The sequence below is a fragment of the Pan troglodytes genome, chromosome X, assembly GCF_028858775.2.
Source record: "Pan troglodytes isolate AG18354 chromosome X, NHGRI_mPanTro3-v2.0_pri, whole genome shotgun sequence".
NCBI lineage: Eukaryota > Metazoa > Chordata > Mammalia > Primates > Hominidae > Pan > Pan troglodytes.
Window position 1 is genome coordinate 41,440,837 of NC_072421.2, and position 25,116 is coordinate 41,465,952.

Consider the following 25,116-nt stretch of genomic DNA (forward strand, 5'->3'; position numbering starts at 1 on the left):
CCATGCTGCTAAGAGCATGTCTGCACATGTATCCTTGCACACTTTTCCATTTATTTTTGTTACCCAGGTGACTCCAGGTCCTCCAGTCTGCACAATTTACCTTTTCCTTTAATATCTAAATAAAATGCTGGAGACTCATCCCCTCCAACAAAGGGAAGTTCAGCACTTCCCCCAAGGTCTTCAAGAGGTCTCAGCGGGGTTCCGTTCCTCTCAATCACTTCTCACTCTGTTTTCCTGTTTATCCCTGCAAGCATTTCATCCTCTTGGGCAGCTGTCCCCTTTCAACATGACTTTGCCTTTCTTCCTTCATCTGTCCAAAGTGCCCCTAATGCATGGCAGCCACGTGTAGCTGCCTTTCACTGAGCTTTGGGGGAAATGAAAGACAATCACAATACAGGGCAGGAAGTAATCAAATTCACACCAGATATTACTGTTCCTAGAAAGTTGCTGGCCATTCTCCACCACCTGGGGACTTCTCATGGATGGCATTCCTTTATGGATCCTGCCATGCTCCTGGGACCTTCTGCCTTCTGCTCTCTTTACTGACCCCCTGACCTTTTTATATCTTCTCTCCTTTCTGTGTACCTAAACTCTTTTTTTTCTTTTTTGAGATAGAATCTCACTCCATCTCCCAGGCTGGAGTGCAGTGGCTCAGTCATAGCTCACTGCAGCCTCGAACTCCTGGGCTCTAGTGATCCTCCCACCTTAGCCTCCTTGGTAGCTGGGACTACAGGCATGCATGACCACGCCTGGCTAATTAAAAAAAAAAAAAATTGGCCGGGCGCAGTGGCTCACGCCTGTAATCCCAGCACTTTGGGAGGCGGGCAGATCACGAGGTCAGGAGATCATGGCTAACATGGTGAAACCCCATCTCTACTAAAAATACAAAAAATTAGCTGGGCGTGGTGGCAGGCGCCTGTAGTCCCAGCTACTCGGGAGGCTGAGGCAGGAGAATGGCGTGAACCTGGGAGGCGGAGCTTGCAGTGAGCCGAGATTGTGCCACTGCACTCCAGCCTGGGCGACAGAGCGAGACTCTGTCTCCAAAAAAAAAAAAAAAAAAATTTAATTTAAAAATAAGGGTCTCCCAGGCTGGTCTCAAACTCCTGGCCTCAAACCATCCTCCTGCCTCTGCCTCACAATGTGCTAGGATTACAGACGTAAGCCACCATGCCCAGCCTTTGTACCTAAACTCTTTATCTTCTCACTCAAGCAGCCCTGAAAATTCCAAATGCCTCCTGCTTATTTTTATTTTTTATTTTTATTGAGACAGAGTTTCGTTTTGTCACCCAGGCTGGAGTGCAGTGGCACAATCTTGGCTCACTGCAACCTCCGCCTCCCAGGTTCAGGCGATTCTCCTGCCCCAGCCTCCCAAGTAGCTGGGATTACAGACGCACTCCACCTTGCCTAGCTAATTTTTGTATTTTTTATAGAGATGGGGTTTTGCCATGTTGGCCAGGCTGGTCTCGAACTCCTGACCTCAGGTGATCCACCTGCCTCAACCTCCCAAAGTGCTGGGATTACAGGCATGAGCCACTGCGCCCAGCCCCTCCTGCTTATTATTTAATCCCTCCCACATCCCAGGCAGCAGCTTCCTCCTTAAAACATCTTCTTCATTTAGCTTCGAGAACGCTACATTCTCCTGGTTTTCTTCCTCACTCACTGGCTCATTCTCTTCATCCTGACCTCTCAGCATCAGGGTGTCCCAGTACGCAGACTTTAGATCTCTTCTCTATTATTGCTTACTCCTGCATGAGCTCACCCAGTCTAACGGCTTTAAATACCCTCTATACACTAATGAGTCTCAAATTTGTATTTTCTGTCCTGACCTCCAGACTCATGTGCCCAATTGCACCACTAAAAACACAAAAGTATTGGATAGAACCTAAATAACCCAGTTTGAATGGTTATTCTGTATCTCATTCTTTTTCTTTTTTTTCTTTTTTTTTTGAGACAGGGTCTCACTCTGTCGCCCAGGCTGGAGTGTAGTGGCACACTCTCGGCTCACTGCAACCTCCACCTCCCGGGCTCAAGCGATGCTCCTGCCTCAGCTTCCCAAGTAGCTGGGATTATAGGTGCGCACCACCATGCCCAGCTAATCTTTTTGTATTTTTAGTAGAGATGGGGTTTCACCATGTTGCCCAGGCTGTATCTCATTCTTAATCTGTCCATAACTAAATTCTGCATTATTCCCAAACCTGCTCCTGCCTAGCATCCCCCTTCTTAGTAAATAACGGCTCCATTCTTCCACTTGCTCAGGCCAAAAACCTTGAAGTCATCCTTGACTCTCATCTTTCTATTACAATTCACATTTGACCTCGTAGCAAATCCCTTCAGCTTTGCTCTTATAGTGTTATTGCCTCTGACCACTTCTCACCTTCTCCACTGCTGCCCTGCCCTGGTCCAGCCTCCTGACAGCCTCCTGGATGGACCACTTGCAATAGGTCTTAATTGGTCTCTCTGTGTCCACTCTTGCCCAGCTGTAATTTACTCCTCATGGATAGCCTTTCAATATTTAAGCCAGCAAAGGTCATGTTCCACTTCAAAACTTTCCAATGGTTTCCCACCTGACTTGACCCAAATCAAAAGCCAGTGTGATCTGTCCCCTGGCTTTCTCTCCAACCTCAGCTGCTATCACCCTCCCTGCTTGCTCACCATGCTCCAGCCACATTGGTCTCCCTGCTGTCCCCTGAATAAAGAAGTTCATTCTCAGGAGGCTGAGACGAGAGGGTCGCTTGAGCCCAGGAGTTCGATGTTACAGTGAGCTATGATCACGCCACTGTATTCCAGGCTGGACGATAGGATGAGACCTTGTCTCAGAAACGAAGTTCGTAAACTTCCTTCTCATCTTCGGCCTGTGTATTACTTTCTCCGCTCCTGAAATGTTCTGCCTTCAGATATCAGCATAGTTTCCTGCCTTTGTTCATTCATGTCTCTGACCCAACGGCACCTCCTCAAAGAGGCCCCCCTTGACCACCTTATCTAAAAATAGCACCCATATTACTCTCTAATCCTTGACGCTGCTTTATTTTCCCTCTTGGTACTTAATCTGACATTTGGTGACATTTTTCATCTTTATTTTTATTTATTTATTTATTTTGAGATGAAGTCTCGCTCTGTCGTCCAGGCTGGAGTGCAATGGCACAATCTTAGCTCACTACAACCTCCCCCTCCTGGGTTCAAGCAATTCTCCTGCCTCAGCCTCCCGAGTAGCTGGCCTTACAGGCACGTGCCACCACGCCCAGCTAATTTTTGTATTTTTAGTAGAGATGGGGTTTCGCCATGTTGGCCAGGCTGGTCTTGAACTCCTGACCTTGGGTAATCCGTCCACCTTGGCCTCCGAAAGTGCTGGGATTACAGGCGTGGGCCACCGCGCCTGGCCCATTTTTCATTTTTAGATTGCCTCTTTCCCCCATGAGGGCAGGAACCTGGTCTGTTTTGTTTATTGCTATATTCCTATTATCTGGAAGAAGAACTGACACAGAAGGGGTGCCACAAATTCTTGTTAATTCTCTTCGTTTACGTTATGCAAGGTTCAAGTTCTTCCCAAATAGAATATAGCATGGAAGTTCTTGCGGGTGCTCTCTCTCCTCAATGCAAGACATGGCCACCTCTGAGATACAGTTGGCTCACCCCTAAAATGCTAAAGCCCAGCGATCACACAGGCGCACATATTAGAGCACTTCCTTCTCATAAACTCCCAGAAGCAGAATTACTAGATCATGAGCTAAACTCCCAAATTAACCTCCTGAGAGGTCAATGCTAATCCCTTTCCCATCAGCAGTACTCCATTACGGTGTACTCTGGGCCTTCAGGCAAATAATAATGATGATGATGATGATGATGTTGATGATGATGATGATAGTGTCCTCTTCACTCTTTGTTAACTGGAAAATAAACAGATCTCTTTAGTGGCAGGGAAACTTCTGGGTTATCAGGACCAGTGAGGTCCTGGGATGGGCTTTTAGGAGAAAAGAAGCTCTTCTGGCAGCTTCCATCTCTGAAATTACGTCCCCACCAATACTGTAAATTGCTTCCCCATGATGCCAAGTCATGTTTATTCAGGAATTCATTCACTTCATAATTCCTTTTGAGTATGTATTTTGTACATAAACTCCAAACATTTGCCAAGCTCAAGAATATTCCTTGAAATAAAGGAATTTGGCCAGGCATGGTGGCTCACACCTGTAATCCCAGCACTTTGGGAGGCCGAGGCGGGTGGATCACCTGAGGTCAGGAGTTTGAGACCAGCCTGGCCAACATGGCGAAACCTCGTCTCTACCAAAAATGCAAAAATTAGCCAGGCACAGTGGCAGGCGCTTGTAATCCCAGCTACTTGGGAGGCTGAGGCAGGAGAATCGCTTAAACCTGGGAGGCGGAGGTTGCAGTGAGCCGAGATTGTGCCGTTGCACTCCAGCCTGGGCGACAGAGCGAGACTCTGTCCTCCCCGCCCCCGCAAAAAAAAAAAAAAAAAAAAGGAATTTATAACTATCCTGGCATTTAGCAGTTTACAGGGGGGTTTCACTTCCGTTTTCTCATTTGGACCATGCAAAAGCCAACTGAGTACAATTCTGCCCATTTTACAGATGAACAAACCAGAGGCACAGAGGAGAGGGATTTGCCCGAGGTTACACAATACCTGTGAGTCACAGCCAGGACTAAGGATCCTGTGAGCTTCTCAGCACATGCCACTCCTTCCTACAACACCCTGCCAGGTCCACCACCTCCGTAAGTGGAGAATCTTAACGAAGGGCGACCTATGCACGCACCTGACTTCTGAGCTGAGGAACAGTAGAATGAAGGAGTTATTTTTAAATGGCTTTTACCGAGCCTGTGATGTCATTTCATTGATCACGCTGGGAGATGCGGTGCTGAGTTGTGCTATGGCAACTCGATTAAGGCTGGGAACTCCATTTCCTAGAAGCCCCTCCCTGCTGTGATTCCGGGTTAGAGTTGGCCAAAAGAGAACCTTGTGCAAGAATTGTAGGGCGGAAGGCGAGCAGCAGTCACTGCCCTTGGCAGGTTTCCCGTCAGATACAGTGAAGGACAGAAACAGAGGGGCCCTGAGAGGCCCTGCAGCTCCCGGTTTATCCGGCTCTCTCCTCTGCTCCCTCCCAGCTAACATTTCCTGCTGTTGGCTCTGCTACCCAACAGCTGCCTCGGGCCCACCACCAGGGGCTTGGCTGTCGCCCCACATGGGGCGGGAGCTACGTAGAGGCCACAGCTCCCATAAACCTCTCCACGAACTCCCCCTCCGCGGCCCCGCTTCGGTGGCTAGATGTGCTTTGGCTTCTGGAATTTTCCTGCAAGCTCTGATTTGTCCAACTGCACCAGTGCTTCCGGCAACGGCTAGTGACTCTCTGATCTTCTGACTCCTCCTTCCAGACATTCACTTCCCCAGCTCTTCCCACAGCTGTGAACGGTTTTATTCCTAGAATACTCACAGTGGCTCTGTTTCCCTGGCTGAATCCTGTTACGATACTTACAGATTCTGCTTTACATGAAAAATAGCATAAGAAAAAAAAACTGTTCTGGAGTGTAAGGCAGAATTCCACCTGATACTTAGAATCTATATATCTCATGTGCTTGATTTATAGATTGGATATGTGGGAACTAAGGAAAGAAGATTATTCAATGAACCAGTGGAGGAAGAATCGTGTATGCTTTCAGTGTAGACCAAACTGGGGAAATAGATGAGAGAGGAATAACTGAAAAGACATAACCTTCTTTATCTTGTTTTTCTAAGCTCAAAAGATGGAAGAGGGGAAGGAATTGGTAGTGAAGCCATTTTTGTAGTCTGGAAATTTTCTGTCAAGTTTTACATAATTCCTTAGGGCATACCAAAGAAAATAATCAGTCCTATCTACCCTCTAAGTAACTATCTTCTCTTGAAAGAGAAAGGAGTGATTCTTACTTAGGAAATCTAGTTCTTTAAATATAAAATACGAAATTGAGCCTGGGCAACATAAGGGAGACCTTGTCTCTACTAAAATTCAAAAAGAATAAAAATTAGCCAGGGGTGGGGCGCAAGCTGATAGTCCCAACTACTTGGGGGACTGAGGTGAGAAGATCGCTTGAGCCCAGGAGGTTGAGGCTGCAGTGAGCAATGATCTCACCACTGCACTCCAGCCTGGGTGATACAGTGAGACCCCATCTCAAAATAGATACATTAATTAAATTAAATGTGAAATTACACGTGAACAGGAGCAAACCGATGTTTAAGGATTCTTAAACATTATAAAACCAACAGGACAATATCTACCTGGTTAATGCTGAGGTGAATAGTCAAGGCTCTAATGTTAATAAATAAATACATCAAAGATCTTTTCCTTTCTCTTCCTTATTGTAGCCTCCTCTCTTTGCAACAGAGAAAGGAGGTCTTAGAACAGTTTCCAGTGGAGAAGAATTTTGAAATTCAGCGTTTTCTTCCTAGCAGCCTGTATATATGTGAATGTTCTATGCCATTGTTCTTTCAAAATCATGCTTGTTTGTCTCCCTCTTCCACCCTCACGCAGTGAGCGTTTTCACCCAGTGTCTTTAAAACATGCCTGCCTCAGGTGGCCGGTCACTTTATCAAATAAAAGGTGGCTGGCTTTGCCAATTTCTTTTCCCTACTCTGCATTAATAAGCCTGGCTCACAGTGCAGTAGAATTTTATTTCCACCAAGCAAATACAGATTGCTTTCTCCTTGGCTGCTTTTTAAAAGTCTTCTCACTCTCACTTGTGTCTAGATCATCCACCCATCCCTGCAGCACTAATGCTGACAGTGGCCAAGAGTATGAAATGTTCTCAAGCCAGTCCTGAACCCGCAGATTCCTCCTCGGCCACTGGTCACAGGAGTGCACAGGGGGACCACTGTGCAACCCAGACAACCACCAGCTCATCCTCACAAAGAAGAGATCGTCTCCACTCCTGGAACCCCCTGAGACTCCCAGGGACCCAAACTCTTGGCTCTTGGCTCTGCCTGGAGTTTTATCTCCAACTTGCTGGGTTTACTACCAGAGTCCTAGTTCTCTAGGGCTGCCGTAACAAAGTACCACAAACATGGTGGCTTCAACCCACAGAAACACATCCTCTCGCACTTGTGGAGACCAGGCATCCAAAACTAAGGTGTCCACAGGGCTGTACTCCTTCTAGCTTCCGATGGTTGCCAGCAATCTTTAGCATTCCTTGGCTTATGTCCTCATCACTCCAATCTCTGCCTCTGTTGTCACAACTCCTCTGTGTAGCTGCATCTTCTCTTCTGTCTCAAGTCTCTCTCTGTCTCTCCCTTTTTTATTTTTATTTTTATTTTTTTTGAGACAGGGTCTCGCTGTCACCCAGGCTGCAGTGCAGTGGCGTGATCATAGCTCACTGCAACCTCTAACTCCTGGGCTCAAGTGATCCTCCTGCCTCGGCCACCCAAAGTGCTGGGATTACAGGTGTGAGCCACTGCGTCCAGTTTATAAGTTTTATAAGTTTATAAGTGCCCTAATAAGGACACTTGTCATTGGAATTTAGGGCCCACCTAGATGATCCAGGGTGATCTCCTCATCTTGAGATCCTTAACTTAATTACACCTGCAAAAACCCTTTTGCCAGATAAGGTCACATTCACAGGTGCCGGAGTTAGGAATCAGAACACATCCCTTGGGGGCCGCCCCTCAACCCACCAGGCTTTGTCTGCCTGGACTCAGAAGTATTTCCTTTCCAGTTTTTTTTTTTTTTTTTTTTTTTGATACGGAGGCTTGCTCTGTCGCCAGGCTGGAGCGCAGTGGTGCGATCTCAGCTCACTGCAACCTCTGCCTCCCGGGTTCAAGCGATTCCCCACCTCAGGCTCCCTGGTAGCTGGGACTACAGGCACGTGCCACCACACCCGGCTAATTTTTTGTATTTTTAGTAGAGACGGGGTTTCACCATGTTGGCCAGGATGGTCTCGATCTCCTGACCTCATGATCCGCCCGCCTCGGCCTCCCAAAGTGCTGGGATTACAGGCGTGAACCACTGCGCTTGGCCTTTCCTTTCCAGTTTTAAAGAATTTTCAGGCCGGGTGTGGTGGCGTGGTGGCGCGTGCCTGTAATTCCAGCTACTCAGGAGGCCGAGGCACGAGAATCGCTTGAACCCAGGAGGTGGAGGTTGCAGTGAGCCAAGATCGTGCCACTGCACTTCAGCCTGGTGACAGAGCGAGACTCTGTCTCAAAAAAAAAAAAAGAATTTTCTGGCTGGTGCTAAGGTTCACACCTTTCACGCCTGTAATCCCAACGCTCTGGGAGGCCAAGGCAAGAGGATCTGTTGAGCTCAGGAGTTCAAGACCAGCCTAGGCAACATAGTGAAACCCCTGTATCTACAAAAAATTTAAAAATATCCAGATGTGGTGTGCATGCCTGTAGTCACACCTACTCTGGAGGCAGAGGTGAGAGGATTCCATGAGCCCAGGAGTTTGAGGCTGCAATGAGCTATGATGACACCACTACACTCCAGCCTGGCCCACAGAACGAGACACCATCTCTTAAAAAAATAAACAAATGAAAAATAAAGGCCAGGCACAGTGTAGTCCCAGCACTTTGGGAGGCCAAGTTTAGCCTGGCCAACATGGCGTAACTCCATGTCTACTAAAAATACAAAAAACAAACAAAAAAAATTAGCCAGGCATGGTGGCACATGCCTGTAATCCTAGCTACTCGGGAGGCTGAGGTAGGATTGCTTGAGCCTGGGATGTTGAAGCTGCAGTGAGCCGTGATCACGCCACTGCACTGCAGTCTGAGCAACAGAGTAAGACCCTGTCTCAAAAAAAAAAAAAGTTAAGCCAATATATTTCCTCTCCTTTAAGAGGCAGCTTATGGCTGGTGCTGGTGTTGGCTCTGATTCGAACAAAACTAATTGTGTCAAACCAAGTGGTTTGACATCCTTAAGGGTCTAGCAGAATTCTTGGCCCTGTTTCTGAATGGTTTTACGATGTCACCAGAGTGCGATGCTGATTTCAGCACTGCCATTCACTTATGTCCTTCAGGTTTCTGGATCATTCTAGCTCTCTCTGCCTAACCATAACTGTCACCAGACAGGCAGGGTTTACAATGACTGCGTAGGTGATTTCAGCGCATTATCTTATTTCTTTTAACGTACGTTTCTGCCATTATCTTGAGCCTAGTTTTGTTGTTGTTGTTTTTTTTTAACAAGACCTTAACAAGAACAAACATTGTCTTTTTAAGGGGAGAACGGCTGTAGAATTGCGGGACTGGAGGAAGGCAGCAACAGGCCGTCATGAAAAGTTTAGAGAAGAAGTGGCCACCCTTGGGTATCAATTAAAGAAAATGGTTGAGAGTTTCTCCTGATGTTCTGCATAGTACAGCTCAACTCAATCAAGAAGCAGTCCCTAAAAGGCAGACAGTAACTGTTCAATTGAATTGATTGGGGATGGATGGATGAGTAACAAAAATTGGCCTTAAGTGGAACCCACACATCCCACACATGTATAGCAATTCAGAGTTTATTCAACCAAATTCTGTGGCCACAGATACAAAATCACTTGATTTAGCCACACTGTGATGACGGACTCTTCCTTCATTATGTGAATCGCTATTATGCCTTCATGATAATAACTAAGATGAGTTTGGGATGAAAAGGTAACAATGACATAAACTGACTCATAGGCTTAGGTAGCGGTTGGGCAACAAGGTAGAAGAATAACTCAAAAATTATATTTGAGGTTGATTGTCGTGACTCATGCCTGTAATCCCAGCAGTTTGGGAGGCCAAGATGGGAGGATTGCTTGAAGCCAGTAGTTCAAGACCAGCATGGGCATAGTGAGACCCTGTCTCTACCAAAAAAAAAAAAAAAAAAGAAAACCAGAAAAAAAAAGAATGATAGTTTAGAAAAGAAGAGAACATTGGGTCTTAGAAAAGTCAGAACCGGAGGGGACATATATTAATACAAATAGGATGGAAGTTAAGCAAGACAATCAAGAAGAGGTGGGTGGAATTTTGTTGAGAAGAGGCTGAAGAAACATTGATCTTACTTGGATACGTCTGAGAGTACAATTCAGAGAACCTGTGAGCTCCAGGGACAGAAATACCAAAAGCTTAATTCTGGCTTGAAACCGGTGCCCAAAGGAGTGAGTTTTCTCTATCTTCCAGCCCTAAAGAGCTTGTGAGGCAGCCTGAGGGAAAAAGATCAGAAATTTTAAAAAGTCTGATGTGCACATTAAGTCGTATCAAATTGTACTTAGGGACTAGGCAAAGCTCCTATAATTCACAGACCAAGAAAATATAGCCAGCCTGGGCAACATGGCAAAACCCTGTCTCTATAAAAAACACAAAAATTAGCCGGGCATGGTGGTGCATGCCCGTAGTCCCAGCCACTCTGGAGGCTAAGAGGGGAGGATTGCTTGATCCTGGGAGGTGGAGATCGTGCCACTGCACTCTAGCCTGGGCGACAGAGTGAGACCCTGTCTCAAACAAACAAACACCACAGAAAAGAAAAGAAAATATAGACCAAGGCCGGGTATGGTGGCTTACGCCTGTAATCCCAGCACTTTGGGACACTGAGGCAGGCAGATCATGAGGTCAAGAGATTGAGACCATCCTGGCTAACACAGTGAAACCCTGTCTCTACTAAAAATACAAAAATTAGCCGGGCATGGTGGCGTGCACCTATAGTCCCAGCTACTCGGAAGGCTGAGGCAGGAGAATCGCTTGAACCCGGGAGGAGGAGGTTGCAGTGAGCCGAGATTGCGCCACTGCACTCCAGCCTGGCAACAGAGCGAGACTCCATCTAAAAAAAAAATATATATATATATGTATATATATACACCAAAGTTCCTCACCTTTTGGTAAGACAGATGTGTTGGTGACCAAAACAGAGCAAATGGAATCCTGAATGAGACTGAAGGGCTGCAGCTATGTGGTAGAAAAGACAGGAGACTACCCTAAGGCCTCTTTGCCTACAACACAGATGCCTAACAATATTTTTTTCTAAGGTTCTCAGTGATAGTTGGGTGTCATTTTTACATATTGTGTTTTGAAATTATAATCCAAGCACTTAAATAGAAGAGAGGCCTAAGGTAAACATCTCGGGTGACCAGATGATTTTCCTATATGACTCTTTTTTTTTTTCTTTTTTTTCTGAGACAGAGTCTCCCTCTGTTGCCCAGGCTGGATTGCAGTGGCTTGATCTCGGCTCACTTCAACCTCCGCTTCCTGGGTTTCAACGATTCTCGTGCCTCAGCCTCCCAAGTAGCTGGGATTACAGGCGTGCACCACCACATCCGGCTAATTTTTGTATTTTTAGTAGAGACGGGGTTTTACCATCTTGGCCAGGCTGGTCTTGAACTCCTGACCTCAAATGATGCACCCAACTCAGCCTCCCAAAGTGCTGGGATTACAGGTGTGAGCCACCACGCCCAGCCCCTATATGACTCTTGTAGTCGTTTTTCACCCACTAAGGCTCAGTCAACTCATAGTAGTAATAAAACCCTTGTACTCATACAGTACTTTACTGTGAAAAAGTATTCTAGACAGTATTTCATTTCATTGTTTCCTAAAGTCCTGGTGAGGAGACATGCCCTAAAGGCCCAAGCCTTTGAGAAAGAAGGAACCCATAAAGAAGGAGGTCATTCTGGAAGCTCCCAGCTGTGCCAGTGAAGGTCAATGCAGTACCCTGAGGCCGTTATCACTCGTAGGTCCAAAGTCAATGAGACAGAGTGGTAATTGGAACCCAAAAGGGGAAAGTCCCTTAAAGAAGCTACCTTGAAAAGAGCTATGACCTTTTGTCTAGGAACACAGCCACACTGAAGTGACCTCGAAGGGAAAAAACCAGGAACGTAGATCCCTGGCTTCACTCTACCCTGTTGCTTTACAGACAGGGTCTCACTCTGTCAGCCAGGCTGGAGTGCAGTGGTGCAATCACAGCTCACCGTAGCCTCAAACTCCTGGGCTCAAGCGATCCTCCCACCTCAGCCTCCCAAGTAGCTAGGACTACGGGTGTATGCCACCACATTCAGCTAATTTTTTTTTTTTTTTTTTGCTTTTGGTATAGATGAGGTCTTACTATGTTACCCAGGCTGGTCTCAAACTCCCGGCCTCAAGAGATCCTCCTGCCTTGGCCTCCCACATTCTTCCTTTGATTTCTTGCTGGAGCTCCCCCTTAGCCCAACACAAGCAGAAGTCAGAGGGACAGAGAGCAGGGTGGAGGAAAATGGAGAGCAGGTCTGAGAAGCAACAGAAGCTATCTAGCACTACCTGAGTGACCAGGATTTTCTTCCTTAATTGAACCCTTCTATGCCATATCATCGCATCATTTAACTCTTGCCAGCCCTGGAAGTAAATGGTATTTTCCCTATTTTAGACGTGAAAAAACAGTGACCAAGAGAGGTTAAATGATTTAGCCAAGGTCCCTCAGTTAGTAGGTAGGGGGGCCATGATATGACCCAAGTTTGCTGACACCAGAGCTTGTTCTGTTCACCACCCAGTTCAGCCTCCTCAATGCCACGGAGCCTTCACAGGATTGAGATGGCTCTAGGAATCAGATAAGACAGCAAAGGGAGCCAGGCACAGTGGCTCATGCCTGTAATCCCAGCACTTCGGGAGGCTAAGACAAGTGGATCACTTGAACCCAGGAGTTTGAGACCAGACTGGGCAATATAGTGAGACCCCATCTCTTAAAAAAAAATTACGGCCAGGCGTGGTGGCTCACACCTGTAATCCTAGCACTTTGGGAGGCCAAGGCGGGTGGATCACCTGAGGTCAGGAGTTTGAGACCAGCCTGACCAACATGGAGAAACCCCATCTCTACTAAAAATACAAAATTAGCCGGGCATGGTGGTGCATGCCTGTAATGCCAGCTACTCGGGAGGCTGAGGCAGTAGAATCGCTTGAACCTGGGAGGCAGAGGTTGCGGTGAGCCGAGATCCTGCCATTGCACTGCAGCCTGGGCAACAAGAGCGAAACTCCATCTCAAAAAAAAAAAAATTTGCTTTTAATTAGCTGGGCGTGGTGGTGCATGCCTGTAGTCCCAGCTACTCAGAAGGCTGAGGTAGGAAGATGGCTTGAACCCAGGAGGCAGAGGTTGCAGTGAGCTAAGATGGCACCACTGCACTCCAGCCTGGGGGACAGCAAGATCCTGTCTCAAAAAAATAAAATAAAATAAAATAAAATAAAATAAAATAAAATAAAATAAAGACAGCAAAGGGGATGCTCCTGCATCACAGGAGATGTTGCTCTTGCCATCCTTTGAAACCCTTAAAACCAAGACGGACACACCAATTGTCCTCAGGGACCACAGAAAAGGGGACATTGAGAAAACTTGCTTTGAGAGGAAGCAACTATGAGAGAGGAGAGGGAAGCCAAACTGGGAAGAAAGGAAGAAGCAGGAACCAGAGGCTGGCCTGCCTGGAGACGCAGAGAGGCAGGAAATTCCCCAGGCACAGCCGAGGCAGGCGTCATCAGAGGGAAGAGGACTGAGGTGGGGAGGCCGGCAAGTGGGGTAGATTTTGGGCAAGCTAATCGCAGGCCACCATGCAAACGCCTCTGGTTTCATCCACCCTGCAAGCTGGTGACATGAATATTTTCTCAAAAGTAGAACTGAACTAATTGGAGACATAACTATGCCTCAAAGATACTCTGCACATATTTCAGCAGAGCCAGGGAAAATCAGTGAGTCAGGCCGCTAGAAAGAGCTGCTCAACCTTAGGGATAGTTCTAGCTGGTTGGGGGCAAGAGGATTCAGTGTAACAAATGCCTTTCCGCAGGGGTCCCTTCTCCCCTTATGCTCACATTAGAATTTTCCCTTGACCTATTGAATGATGGAAGAGAAATCCCTGCTGGCCAGTTTCACATGAGCTTCTCACAACTCAAAGAGGGAATGAGTGCCAGGCTCACATTTATTTACGTAGTCCTGGGAAATGTGTTTTGCACATATTTCTTACTTAAATACGTATTTCTTATTTAAATCAACCTACATGTAAAAAGTACTGATTTCCTTTTACAAAGAGGAATTTGAGGCTCAGAGAGTTGAAGTTATTTCCTGAGGTCGCGCTAGTTACTGGGAAAACGGAGTTCCAATATTCAGGCCCTCAAATCCCAGTACCTATTTCAAGTGACTCTGATATATTCTGTATTTCTGAAATTCAGAAAATTCAATAGAGGGTAGCCCACTTGGAGAAGGAACAAGATGTACACCACAGCAGCAAGGGGAGGGGAGAGGCTACGCAGATCTAGCAGAACCCCTAGAGATCTTAACTGAGAAGAGAATAACCACGAGCCGGAAATGTACCAATGTAATTTTGAAAAGAAGGTTGGCCACAGCAGAGGCTCACGCCTGTAATCCCAGCACTTTGGGAGGCTGAGGCGGGTGGATCACCTGAGGTCAGGAGTTCGAGACCAGCCTGGCCAACATGGTGATACCCCATCTCTACTAAAAATACAAAAAAATGGCCATGCGTGGTGGCTCACGCCTGTAATCCCAACACTTTGGGAGGCTGAGGTGGGCAGATCACGAGGTCAGCAGTCTGAGACCAGCCTGATCAACATAATGAAACCCCATCTCTACTAAAAAAAAAAAAAAAAAAAAAAATTAGCTGGGCGTGGTGGCAGGTGACTGTAATCCCAGCTACTTGAAAGGCTGAAGCAGGAGAATCGCTTGAACCAGAGAGGCGGAGGTTGCAGTGAGCCAACATCGCGCCACTGCACTCCAGCCCGGGCGACAGTGTGAGACTCCATCTCAAAATAAATAAATAAACAAACAAAAAATCAGCTGGGCATGGTGGCGTGCGCCTGTAATCCCAGCTACTCAGGAGGCTGAGGCAAGAGAATCGCTTGAACCCGGGAGGCGGAGCTTGCAGTGAGCCGAGATCGCGCCACTGCACTCCAGCCTGGGCGACAGAGCGAGACTCCGTCTCAAAACAACAACAACAACAACAACAATAAAAATGAGTAAGAGTTCACCAAATGGAAAAGCAGGGCAGAGCACTCCAAACAGAAATCCACAAGTTGCTGCTCCTCCCTCTCTCTCTTTTTTTTTCTCCCTCTTTTCTTTTCCTTGCAATTTATTCATTGAAAAAAAATGGGGTGATTTGTCCTATAGAATGACCTGTTACGTTGGGGTTTTGCTTATTGCATCCCAGAGTGTCTTTAACAGGTTCCTCTGCCCCCTGTATTTCATATAAATTGGTAGTGGAATCTAGAAGTTTTATCAAAATCAGGTTTGATTTTTTTTTTTTTGGCAGCAATACTTCATAGGCGATGTTGTAAACCTCTATCAGGAGGTACATGATAGCTCCTTTTTTTGTCATATGGTGACCATTGATGATTAATGCCTAAATCTGTTACTTCAGTAACTATTTGGAAAATAATGATATTCTAATTCAAAAGTTCTCAAACTTTTTGAACTTAGAATTCTTCTGTGCTCTTAATAATCATTGAGGCTCCCCCAAAGAGCTTTTGTTTGTATTGGTTATAGCTATACATATTTATCATACTTAATATTAAAACTGAGAAATTTTTAAATGTATTAGTTCATTTAAAAATAATAATCACTGGGCATGATGGCGCATGCCTGTAATCCCAGCACTTTGGGAGGCTGAGGTGGGAGGATTGTTTGAGCCCAGGAGTTCGAGGCTGCAGTGAACTGTGATCGTGCCACTACACTCTGGCCTGGGTGACAGAACAAGGCTCTATCTCTATTAAATACATAAATATCTGCCCGGGCATGGTGGCTCATGCCTGTAATCCCAGCACTTTGGGAGGTTGAGGTGGGTGGATCACCTGAGGTCAGGAGTTCGAGACCAGCCTGGCCAACATGGTAAAACCCTATCTCTACTAAAATTAGCCGGGCATGATGGTGCATGCCTGTAATCCCAGCTACTCAGGAGGCTGAGGCAGGAAAATCGCTTGAACCCGGGAGGCGGAGGTTGCAGTGAGCCGAGATTGTGCCACTGTACTCCAGTCTGGGCAACAGAGTGAGACTCCGTCTCATAAAAACAAACAAACAAAAAACCATAAATATCATAAGCACAACATATTTTATGAAAAATAACTATATTCCCCCAAACAACAAAAAAGTAATGAGAAAAGTGGCACTGTCCATTTGCTTAAATCTCTTTAATGTCTAGTTTAATAGAAGACAGCTAGATTCTCATGGCTTCTATTTTCAAACTGTTGTAATATGTTGCTTTGGGTGAAGTATATGAAAAATATCCAGCTTCACACAATATGTAGCTAGAAAAGGGAGGAACATTTTTAATAGCCTCTACAGATAATTATGGAGATTCTTTTCTGAAAGTAGTTGTGTCATAAAGGTTAATTGCAATGTGGAATCTGAAACCACATCGATGTCCTCTTCATACTCTGTTTCATTGAAATATATTGTATACTTTGGATCTTTTTATATCAGTTATATCTATTCATATTTACCATACTTAATATTAAAACTGAGAAAATTTTAAATGTATTAGTTCATTTAAAAATAACAATCATTGCCGAGTGCGGTGGCTCACGCCTGTAATCCCAGCACTTTGGGAGGCCAAGGAGGGCAGATCACAAGGTCAAGAGATCAAGACCATCCTGGCCAACATGGTGAAACCCCGTCTCTACTAAAAATATAAAAATTAGCTGGGCACGGTGACACGCACCTGTAGTCCCAGCTACTCGGGAGGCTGAGACAGGAGAATCGCTTGAGGTTGCAGTGAGCCGAGATCTGCCACTGCACTCCAGCCTGGCGACAGAGCAAAACATTCTCACAAAAATAAAAATAAATAAATAAATAACAATCACATCACTTCTCGGCCTTTTGGCTAAGATCAAGTATAAAAATAACAATCACTGCGCTCAGTGGCACATGCCTGTAATCCCAGCACTTTGGGAGGCTGAGGTGGGAGGATTGCTTGAGCCCAGGAGTTCGAGGCTGCAGTGAGCTATGATCGTGCACTCTGGCCTGGATGACAGAGCAAGCCCCTATTTCTATTAAATAAATAAATAGATTTATTTTATTATGTATAACATATCTTATGAAAAATAACTATATTCCCCAAAACAAACAAAAAAAAGGAATGAGAAACATGGCACTGTCCTTGTTGTTTTGGGTGAAGTACATGAAAAACATTCAGCTTCACACAATATGTAGTTAGAAAAGGGAGGAACATTTTAATAGCCTCTACAGATAATTATGGATATTCTTTTTTGAAAGTGGTTGCGTCATAAAGGTTAACTGCAATGTGGAATCTGAAACCACATCAATGTCCTCTTTATACTCTGTTTCATTAAAATCTATTTTGTACTTTGGATCTCTTACTCATCCTTGATTGTGTAACATCATGCATTAGTCATTTCAAAAATATTGGTTCACTGAATTTTACAGGTATTGCAAATGTTGACACATTTCATTACACAATATCCAAAATGTCCCATTCATTAATGTCACCACCAATCTCATCAGAAAAGTCTTAAAGTATTGAGAAGATATTAAGCTTACAGTGGCACATACAAGTTTCCCAAAATTCCCATTTTCATTTGAAAGCTCGAATTTTATGATTGGTAACAAATACTGTCAAATTGTTTCCCTTGAAGTGACAAGGCTCCCTTCTTAATTTTCAGTAAAATGTCTGCCAAATACCACTGTGTGAATATCCATAATTTGCTGTCAGTGGTTCTTTCAAGTAAAAATGGTGTTCCACAAAAAAAGTGGCTAGTTCAGCTCTCAACTCAAACAATTGCCCATCTGCTTTTCCTCAAGATAGCCACCATCCCTCAGAGTGCAGCCAAAGTGCTTATTATTATTATTTTAACTGAGACGGGGTCTTGCTATGTTGCCCAGTCTGGATTAGAACTCCTGGACTCAATCGATTCTCCCACCTCAGTATCCCAAATAGCTGGGATTACTGGTGTGTACCACCGTATCCAGCTGGAGTATTTTATGTAGATTTCCCATTTCACCATATAGAATATTTAAAAAACATGTACTCAAGGGTTGAAATTTAATAAAATTAATAATTTTGACTCCTTCAACAAGGCCATTGTTAAGTGAAACTAGCAATTTCTTTTACTGTGAATGTGGCAATAAAGAATACAGTGACTACTAGTTTAGTCCGTACCACTGCCTTGGTTCATACTGAGGTACCAGCAGTTTTAGCCACTCTTGGTTTTGCACCATCCCTGGTCAACCTAGTGAAAGAGGTAAGTAATATCTTAGTTGAATTATGAAAATAGTTTGACCTCATGGACCCCTGAAAGAGTCCAAGAATCCACACTTAGAGAACCATTGTTCTACTTCTATCATTCCTTCTTCATTTTTACCTTAAAACAAAATTATTCATTAGCCTCTCCATTCAGAGCACAACTTCTTCATTTTTAAACTGAAATACTTCCATAGAGAGAAAATTTCCCTCATTCACTATGTGGTCACCTTGAGGTCAGTTTGTACAAGAAAGGCAAGAAAGGAAGTTACCTTCTTGATTCTTTCCCTTTATTTATTAGTTGTTGTTGTTTTGTTGTTGTTGTTTAATAAGGTTCTTGAGGCCAGGCTATGGCCTCAAAATCTGGTCCCAGCTCCTCAGGAGGCTGACACAGGAGGATAGCTTGAGCAAGGAGTTCAAATCCAGCCTGAGCAACATAGCGGGACTCTCCACTAGTTTGTTTCATTATGAACTAATGGATTTAAACATATTTGATGTTTCAATCCATTGCAGTTATTTTTATTGATACTTAAATCATCCCATTATTTGCTAATGAATGCCTCTTCACATTGGCTACTGAGTCCTTTTGACATGACCCCAGTAATCTTTGACAGCTCCCCTGCCTTCTCGTACAAGATGTTCCCTGGTCATACAGTACTTTTCCTGACTCAGACCTGGAATGAAACATTTCTCTGAGGAGCTCTGGTTTCTTTCAGTAGGAAATGATGTTCAAAGATCATAATCCAGGTGCCAGGAATGCTGTGGCATCCAATTTATTGCCTCTCAGGTCCAAATTCATCCTTTTAGACTGTTCTGTGAAAATGAATCTGGGCCCTTTAAATTTTTTTCCTTTGCCAATCAGCACTGAATTTTTGTCAGTAGGGGACGCTAAAGAGACAATTCCACGGCCAGGCACAGTGGCTTACGCCTGTAATCCCAACACTTTGGGAGGCTGAGGCAGGCGGATCACTTGAGATCAGGAGTTCAAGACCAGCCTGGCCAACATGGTGAAACCCATCTCTACTAAAAATGCAAAAGTTAGCCAGGCATGGTGGTGGGCACCTGTAATCCCAGCTACTCGGGAGGCTGAGGCCCAAGAATCACTTGAACCCAGGAGGCGGAGGTTGCAGTGAGCCGAGATCACACCACTGCACTCCAGTCCGGGCAACAGAGCAAGACTCTATCTCAAAAAACAAACAAAAAAAAAAAAAAAAAAAAAAAAACAAAACGAGAGAATTGCAGGAGGAAAGGGGTTTTGTTTGTTTGTTTGTTTGCTTTCTTGGGTTCTGCGCACTCTCTCAGCAAGTTCCTGTAGCATTGTCCAGCACCAGGCTCCTGTAGCACGGCACATTCTCCAGCGCCCAGCTCCTGCAGTGTGTAGTGGCCAGCAGGACCCAGTAATGAACAGCTTTCCCTAACATCCGAGAGGGTAGATTTCTTTTCTTTTTTCTTTTTTTGAGACAGGGTCTCACTCTGTCACCCAGGCTGGCGGGCAGTGGCACGAACATGCTCACTGCAGCCTTGATCCCCGGGGCTCAAGCCATCTTCTTGCCTCAGCCTCCAGAGTAGCTGGGACTACAGGCACGCGCCACCCCACCTGGCTAATTTTTTTTTTAGTTTTAGTAGAGACAAGGTCCCCTATATTGCCCAGATTGGTCCCAAACTCCTGGGCTCAAGCGATCCTCCCCTACCTTGGCCTCCCAAAGTGCTGGGATTACAGGCGTGAGCCACCATACCTGGCTTGTACTTCTTTTTTGTCCTTAGGGTATACCCCATTATAAACTTACAATCAAATTACTATCTTTTAAAGTTCACTTGAAATAATTTGTCTCCATGTGATTAAGCCTGCAGCTCAATACACAGATCCGTTCGTTTCATTTTGCTTTTGATTTTTAAATGCTGTGTTTTAAAATGTTGATTTAATAATGCTTTATAATTATGTAAAATATTGACATTGTTCTAAAGTTAAATCTGTAAGTCAAAGTATCTTCAGAAAAATCTAGGTTCTGTCCCTTTATTTCCTTCTTCCTCCCACAGGTAACCATTTTATTTATGGTCTAACCTTCTATTGTCTTTAAAAATATAAGTACATAATATATACATATTTGTATATGTTCTTTGATTTTTCTACCTTGCTTTTTTTTTTACTTTACATTATATCCTGGAAAATACTTCATAGCAGTACATAGAAGTATTATTTCTTCCCCTTTATACTTACATAGTATCTCATTGTGTAGATGTATCCAAATTTATTCAGTTAAGCCCCCAATAAGCATTAAAGTTGCTTCCGGTCTTTTGCTACTATAATTAATGCTGAAAGCAATAGGTTTGTGCTTTCATCTTTTGGGATACATTCCTAAAAGTGAAACTTTCGGATTTTTGCGGTCAAACTTTTGGATTTTTGCTAACCTGCGTCAACCTAAAAGGAAGAAGAGGCTGAGGCACAAAATCTAATTTAAAACGTTTACTTGAGCCAAAGGGAGGACAGCTGCCCAGGAGACCCAGCCCCCAAGTAACCTTGGATAAGAGCTCCGGCTGGCCTTTGTTACAAGCAGTTTTTTAAAGGCAAAAAGAAGGGGGAGAAGGGGTGGGCTGATAAAAAGCTGTTTGCCGAAAATTCTCACTGGTTTACAGAAGTAACATTGATTAGTAATTGACTGTACATTGTTCAGCTACAGGGTGTGGGTTAGTGTCCAGCATTGTTAAATTAATTTATAGCCATCTGTGGCAATAGCAAGCGATTTGAAGAGATGAATACTTAGCTCAACGGGGGAGTAGGATGTGATTGCTGTATCATTTTAATGTCTCTCCGGGCCTGATAATTTAAAGAGACTTGGCATTCCTCAAATAAAAGTTCTTTTCTTTTCTCGCCTGCTAGGAAAGAAAAGGTATCTCATTGTAGTTTTAATTTGCATTTCTCTTACTGTGAGCAAGATTGAGCTCTTTCCATATGATAGAGAGTCATTTGCATTTATTTCTCATATCTTTAGCCCGTTTTCTTGAATTCTTAGTCTTTTTCTTCTCTAGCTTTAAAAGCTTTTCATATATTAGGGATAGTAACTCTTTGTGATACAAATTCCAACTATTTTTTTTTCCCATTTTCCCACTTATTTTTATTCTATCTAAGGTGCTTTTGTTTCTTTTTGCATGCAACAGGTTATTTTAGTGTAACCAGATTAATCTATGTTTTCCTTATTGCTTTTGTACTTTGAGTCACAGTTGTAAAAGCTTTATCCTCTCCCAGATAATAAGGCAGTTTTGTTGACTAAATATGGTCCTCAGATCAGCAACTTAGGCATCACCCGTATTCTGTTAGGAAAGCGGACTCTCAGGTTCCACCCAGGCCTATTGAATCAGCCTCTGCGTTTTAAAAAGATCCACCACCACCACCACCCCGCTCCCCGCCATAGTAAATTTGCAATTTAAAATTTGAGAAGCACTGGTCTAGAGAATTCTGCCCATATTTTCTGCTAGAACTGGTGAGGTGGATGAATGATTTTTAATTGGAACTTATTGGTGACATCCTATCCACAGCTGCTGAAGAAAAACAAGAAAAGAGGCCAACCCCAGCAAAGGGTGTAAATGAAGCCTGCCTAGATAACTAACATTATTAAATACAGACACGAGAATCTTCTATTGAAAAAGTCATTAAAAATACATATTTTGCAGTGCTAGGATTACATGATTGACATATTGATCCGTCAATTTTATGAAACATCTGTGGACAAATTACTAGTGAAAAAAATGGGCTTTGGTTATTTTCCAAATGAATAGCATTATCTCCTGCTGTTAAGCTTTTCAAGATTCTCGTGACCAGGGACTTTGCAGAGGAAAAAATAGACCTCTTTAAGGCTTGCTGCACTGCACAAGCAAATTCTATTCCTCTCCCACAAGCTGCAAAGATGGTCACATGACCTGCACTAAATAAATGGGTGGGTAAAAGATTCCATAGAAAGATTCTTATCATGCCTTTCCATCTAGCATCATGTAGCTGTTTGTCAGTAATTTTCATTTCTGCCAGAATGTGTTACTCAATCTCCTTTGCCAATAGGTTATGTAGAACTTAATAAGAATGAGCAGGGCCAGGCACGGTGGCTCACGTCTGTAATCCCAGCACTATGGGAAGCCGAGGCGAGCAGATCACCTGAGGTCGGGAGTTCGAGACCAGCCTGACCAACATGGAGAAAGCCTATCTCTACAAAAAATACAAAATTAGCTGGGCATGGTGGTGCATGCCTGTAATCCCATGCACTAATGGGAGGCTGAGGCAGGAGAATTGCTTGAACCTGGGAGGCAGAGGTTGCAGTGAGCCGAGATCGTGCCATTGCACTCCAGCCTGGGCAACAAGAGTGAAACTCCATCTCAAAAAGAAAAGAATGAGCATACTGGAGAATGAGATCTTGACTCAGCTGTTTGTAACAGCTTTTTGCACTTTTCATTGTCTTGGAATGCGAAGAGGTTTTGCAAGAATGATTAAAGCAGGAATCAGCCATGATAAGATGGTGCTATCATTCATTTTTAACACACAGGCCTGGATTCAAGAGCCACTAGGAGTTCTGAACACTATTAGAAAAATAACTGCTTAAAAGTGCAGAACTGCGCCTCTGGGCATGAGGAACATGCTGGTATAAATTTGACAAATGATTTCTCGCTCTAGTTCAGTTTTGACTTTACTAGTATTTCTGAAGCAAAGTTCTCGAAACTCAGTATCTCGTTTTAAACCTAGATTTCAGATGAAAAGTAGGTTTAAAAATATATATGTGGGCAGGACCCGGTGGCTCGCACCTGTAATCCCAGCACTGTGGGAGGCCAAGGCAGGTGGATCACCTGAGGTCAGGAGTTCGAGACCAGCCTGGCAAATGTGGTGAAACCTGGTCTCTACTAAAAATACAAAAATTAGCCGGGCATGATGGTGCACGCCTGTAATCCCAGCTACTCGGGAGGCTGAGGCAGGAGAATCGCTTGAACCTGGGAGGCAGAGGTTGCAGTGAGCCGAGATCGTGCCACTGCACTCCAGCTGGGTGACAGCCGAGGCGGGCAGATCACGAGGTCAGGAGATCGAGACCATCCTGGCTAACACAGCGAAACCCCGTCTCTACTAAAAATACAAAAAATTAGCCGGGCGTGGTAGCGCGCGCCTGTAGTCCCAGCTACCAGGGAGGCTGAGGCAGGAGAATCGCTTGAACCCAGGAGGTGGAAGTTGCAGTAACCCGAGATCGTGACACTGCACTCCAGCCTGGGTGACAGAGCGAGACTCCGTCTCAAAAAAAAAAATATGTGTGTGTGTGTGAAAACGCTTCATAAACTATAAAGCGGCATTTTTATTTTGGTGTTTGTCATGGGATTATGGTTCACATTTCAGTTTTATAAAAAGCAGAAAATTTAATATTCCAAATTAGAAAGATTATTTAGTGAACTTCCATATGAAAAGCAGAAATATTAATATTCTAAATTATAAAGATTAATGAATTTCTATAAATAAAGTAACAGCTTTCCCCAAATTCAAGAAAGACATGATCCTCCCCAGCTTCAGCCTTACCTGGTATTCTATGCTTGCAGGAACCATTCCCATGAAATGTTTTTCTGTAGTCATAGCATCAGCCTTTTTACACAGACAAAATACACAGTGAAAATACTCAGTTGCTAGCTGTTCTTATACATTGCCAGTAGAATATAAATTGGTATATCCCTAGAGGTTGATTTTGCAAAATTTGTCAAAATTACAAATACATTAATTTTTTTTTTTTTTTTCTGGCGGAGAAGGCTGTTCTCCCTTCACTTCCCTAGTCTGGGCTAGCTTTGTGACTTGCTTTGGTCAATAGAATAGGGCAGGAATGACTCAGGACTCTCACAGGTCAGGAAGTTTGAAGCTTCTGCCTTTTGCGTGTGTGTTTGTTTGTTTTGAGACAGATCTCACTCTGTTACCCAGGCTGGAGTGCAGTGGCACGGGTCCAGGCTCCCTGCAGTCTCTGCCTCCTGGGTGCAAGCGATTCTCGTGCCTCAACCCCCCGAGTAGCTGGGATAACAGGCATGTGCCACCACACCCGACTAATTTTTGTATTTTTAGTAGAGACAGGGTTTCACCATGTTGGCCAGGCTGGTGTTGAACTCCTGGGATTACAGGTCTGTGCCATCACACTTGGCAAATTTTTGTATTTTTATTAGAGATGGGGTTTCACCATGTTGGCCAGGCCGGTCTCGAACTCCTGACCTCAAATGATCTGCCCACCTCGGCCTCCTAAAGTTCTGGGATTACAGGCATGAGCCACCGCACCTGACCAGAAATACATGAATCTTTTGATCCATCAATTCCACTTCTAAAGATTTATCCTAGAGAAATATTTACACACATGTGAAATAATGCATGTAAAGGTTATCATGAACATCAAAGATTGAAAACAATCTAAATGTCCTTCAGTGGGAGACTAATTACATAAATTATGCCACATTCATGGAATACCATGTAACTATGAAGAAAAAAATGAGAAAGTAGTCTGTGTGGTAATATGTAAATATATCCAATATATATTGTTAATGGGCAAAAGCAAGAAACAGAATATAGTATGCTGCCATTTAGGCAAAAGGGGGACATTATATACACGTGCACAAACACAAAAGAGAAATATAGGCCGGGCGCGGTGGCTCATGCCTGTAATCTCAGCACTTTGGGTGGCCAAGCGGGGAGGATCATGAGGTCAGGAATTCGAGACCAGCCTGACCAACATGGTGAAACCCCGTCTCTACTAAAAATACAAAAATTAGCCTGGCATGGTGGAACATGCCTGTAATCCCAGCTACTCAGGAGGCTGAGGCAGGAGAATTGCTTGAACCTGGGAGGCGCAGGTTGCAGTGAGCTGAGATCACACCACTGCACTCCAGTCTGGGTGACAGAGCGAGACTCTGTCTCAAAAAAAAAAAAAAAGAGAGAGAGAGAAATATATATACATAACGAAAGAAAAATATATGTGTGTGTGTGTG

General features: G+C 44.3%; 1 long non-coding RNA gene across 1 annotated transcript; it reads right to left on the bottom strand.

Moving 5' to 3' along the window:
- Positions 1 to 1,061: 1,061 nt before the first annotated feature.
- Positions 1,062 to 23,957, bottom strand: LOC129138632 (uncharacterized). The gene is made up of 4 exons (XR_008541955.2): positions 23,678 to 23,957; positions 9,991 to 10,131; positions 4,637 to 4,778; positions 1,062 to 3,884 (listed from the first exon to the last, which is right to left on the bottom strand). It is a non-coding gene; the product is annotated as an uncharacterized LOC129138632 (long non-coding RNA).
- Between the last annotated feature and the right edge of the window lie 1,159 nt (positions 23,958 to 25,116).